The sequence below is a fragment of the Syngnathus floridae genome, unplaced genomic scaffold (assembly GCF_059516105.1).
Source record: "Syngnathus floridae isolate MCC-2025c unplaced genomic scaffold, RoL_Sflo_1.0 HiC_scaffold_65, whole genome shotgun sequence".
NCBI lineage: Eukaryota > Metazoa > Chordata > Actinopteri > Syngnathiformes > Syngnathidae > Syngnathus > Syngnathus floridae.
The window spans coordinates 133282-136481 of NW_028284094.1; the positions used below are offsets into that span (position 1 = coordinate 133282).

Consider the following 3200-nt stretch of genomic DNA (forward strand, 5'->3'; position numbering starts at 1 on the left):
GCTTGCTTATTAGTTGAGCGGCGCGGCGAGTCGGTTGCCTGGTAGATGTCTTTTATTGGGAGCCAAAGCCACGATTCCGTTCAAACCGATGCAAAAGGAATGGATACGTTCTGGCCCGCGTGTTGTGCGTCTTTCACATCCCGCACTTCATGCTTGCAGCTAAAGCGACTGAGAGAAACAGAAAGCCAGTTTCTGCCACTCCTGTACAAAAACAAACGCCTGAGCAGGAAGAATGAAGAACTCTCGCTGGTGCTGTGCCGCCTTGAAAACAAAGTGCGCTTTGTCACCCAGGAGAACGAGGAGATGGCAAGCTTGGTAAGTCGACGCGGACAACGGCGGCGTGCCAACAGAGTCCACTGCATTTGTGTTCCACAGAGAAGGCCTAGTTCGCTCAATGACCTGGACCGCGGTTGCGGCCAGCAGGACGGTGAAATGGAGTTCCTTCAAGTTGTGGAGCAGCGGCACATCATCGACGACTTGTCCAAGGTCTTCAGGCAGGCGACTCGGTGCACGTACGGCAGCGCCGCGCTCGCTCGCTGTCGCCAGGAAACCTTTTCCGTCCAAAGCTTGGCCGGCGGCCGCCATCCAAAAAATTGGCCCCTTAAATTCCGACCTTTCAAGCAGGAGCATTGTGCGCACGCGTTTGAACACGCTTTAGACTTGTTTTGCCGTTTTCAGCAGCTCAAAGCTCCCGTTTTGTCAGCGCCTTTGCCACTCGCTGTGCGCTGAAAACGACGGACTTGCCCGGCTGCTCAGCCCGTCAACCATGAGCCGCGAGCGCGACGTCATTGTCCGTAGGCAGCTAGTGGCAAAATGCACCCTGTTAGAGTTGCGCTCGCTCCAACTTATTTTGCAAGAACCACACGGGAGACAAGTAAGTTCTTTTGGACACCTGCAGGTGGAGAGTCCATCCGTTGTACGAATGAAGTCTGACTCTCGGCTCCTGCACGAGCATTTTAATTAAGAGAAACAGGGTGGGTGTAAGAGTGGATTGAATAGAGGAAGCCCTTGACCTCTAGTCAAAACATAGCAAGGGGTGTTTTACGACTTTGTGTAGGAAGGGATAAGCGATAGGGATAAATAAGGGATAAATAATATTATTTATTACAGGTTGCAGTCAAAGTCAAAGCAACATAATGATACGATAAAGATAATCTGGAAAACCCTGACACACCCTGTAGTTGTCACTTTTGGAAAAGACGAGCGTCCCTCCAATCATCGCCGGTGACGTGTTTTTCAGGCTCTGGAGACAAGAGCTCATGTCAGAAATGTCATTGTGAGTCGCGTTTGTTTCTGCGCCGGAGCCGTTCGTTCCCTTTGCATCCAAAGAATCTCAAAGGCGGATTATTTGTGTCGACAGGAGAGAGATTTGCTGCTACGATACCGACGTCCAGAATCTCTGAGGAGGAACAAAGCGTGAGGTCCTGCAAGGTGAGTCTGTTTGTTTGCGGCTGCTTGGTGTTGCGCAAGATGAAATGGCCTTTTTCTCGCTATCGTTCCTCTCGTCGATTCATCGTGAGGTGTCGCTTCAGTTTGTTCAGAGAGATGTTTGCTTCCGCGCCCGCAGGTCATCGAAACATTTTACGGCTACGACGAAGACGTGTTGGTGGACTCGGACGGATCGTCCTTGTCTTTTCACACCGACAGAACCCCCGACACGGAACCCGAAGAGGTAGCCCGCCATTTCTGCCAGCGTATTGGCACCAAACATTCCTCTTCAGCCTGGAATCGGACTCGTCTTTGCGTCGCGGGTGCTTTGTCGCCGGTCTGACTGATTCTGGTACTAGTGCTGTGTTGCATTGGTGTGTGCATGAAGAGGCGGAGCTTCGCTACCGCCAGCTGACGCAAGAATATCAAGCGCTGCAACGAGCCTACGCTCTGCTAGCCCAGACCAGCGAAGGGGACTACGACGCCGAGAAGGAGATCAAGGTGGCGCCCCTTTCCGCAACCCCCGGCCGGGTCGCAGCCTCCCCGTTCTCACCCAGCCTCGGGTGTTCTCTGGTCTGAAAGGAGGAGGAGGAGCCTCCCTCCTCCTCCTTTCAGACCAGAGAAAAGCTGATGGTAGAAATGGGTCACTATCAAAGCAGAGTAGCAGATCTGGAGTCAGCGCTGAAGCAACAAGGACAGGTAAGCTCATCAATGAGCACACCTTTTTCTCAGACAAAATAGCTACATTCTTCAGTCACTCATTCGTCTGGCATTACTGGACCAACCCCCCCCCCCCCCCCCCCCCCCCGAACGTGGCTGGGAAAATGCGGAGAAAAGCAAATGTCATTTTCCAGTCAACCAAAGAATTTGTGGATGAAAATGACACAACATTCCAAAGCTGTCCACGCGTTTGTCTCTTCTAGAATGTCAAGTGGGTGGAGGAGAAGCAGCTGCTGCGTCAGAGCAATCAGCAGTTGGCCGAAAAGGTGACGGAAAGAAAGGCGCTGGGCGGAGTCGCTTGGCGTCACACCCGTCGGGAAGCCCCGCAGATGAGGTCTGACTGTCTTTTCAGGTCAGGCGGATGGAGGCGGAAGAAGCGCGTCTGAAAGAGCACATCCAGGATATCCGAGACCAAAACGAACTGCTTGAGTTCCGCATCCTGGAGCTGGAGGTGGGAAGACTCGCACAAGCGTGTTGAGGCCAGAGATGTGACGGACGGACGGACGGACGGACGGACGGACGGACGGATGCATGCCTCTGCCTTTCAGGAGAGGGAGTGGCGCTCCCCCGTCTTGAAGTTTCTGCAAGTCCGTTTCCCAGACGGCCTCAGCCCTTTGCAGATCTACTGCGAGGCCGAGGGCGTGAGCGTACGTAAGGCGTCCCTCGCAACCCTAACCTTAACCCGAGGTCCCAGAACACCTTACATTGCTCCTTGCGCCTTTCCCCCGGACATCGTCATCAGTGATCTGATGAAGAAGCTGGACATCCTGGGCTATAACGCCGTAAGTGTATGTCGAACTCCTTATGTTCGCACTCCACGAGACTCGGCGGCTCAAATGTGACTTTTGGAAGGCTTTGCGCTGAAAGAAGCTTGTTGACGCTGTGCCTTTGGGCTCTTGCAAAATCTCACCAACGAGGAGCAGGTGGTCGTGATTCACGCCAGGACCCTTCTCACCCTAGCCGAGAAGGTAACGCGCACGTCCACGCACGCTCTCGCATTCTGCTTATGTGACAGCAGCCTTTCCTCAGTGGTTAGAATACATCAAAGTGAC

The 3200-nt window shown here is 53.5% G+C and overlaps 1 long non-coding RNA gene across 2 annotated transcripts; it reads left to right on the forward strand.

Annotated features, from left to right (window-relative positions):
* Positions 1 to 261: 261 nt before the first annotated feature.
* On the forward strand, positions 262 to 1967 carry LOC148378102 (uncharacterized). 2 transcript variants are annotated; one of them, XR_015856191.1, is made up of 4 exons: positions 262 to 315; positions 1361 to 1431; positions 1568 to 1672; positions 1817 to 1967. It is a non-coding gene; the product is annotated as an uncharacterized LOC148378102 (long non-coding RNA). The 2 variants fall into 2 exon arrangements; XR_015856190.1 differs by lacking the exon at positions 262 to 315 and having other exon boundaries at positions 1080 to 1431.
* Positions 1968 to 3200: the final 1233 nt, after the last annotated feature.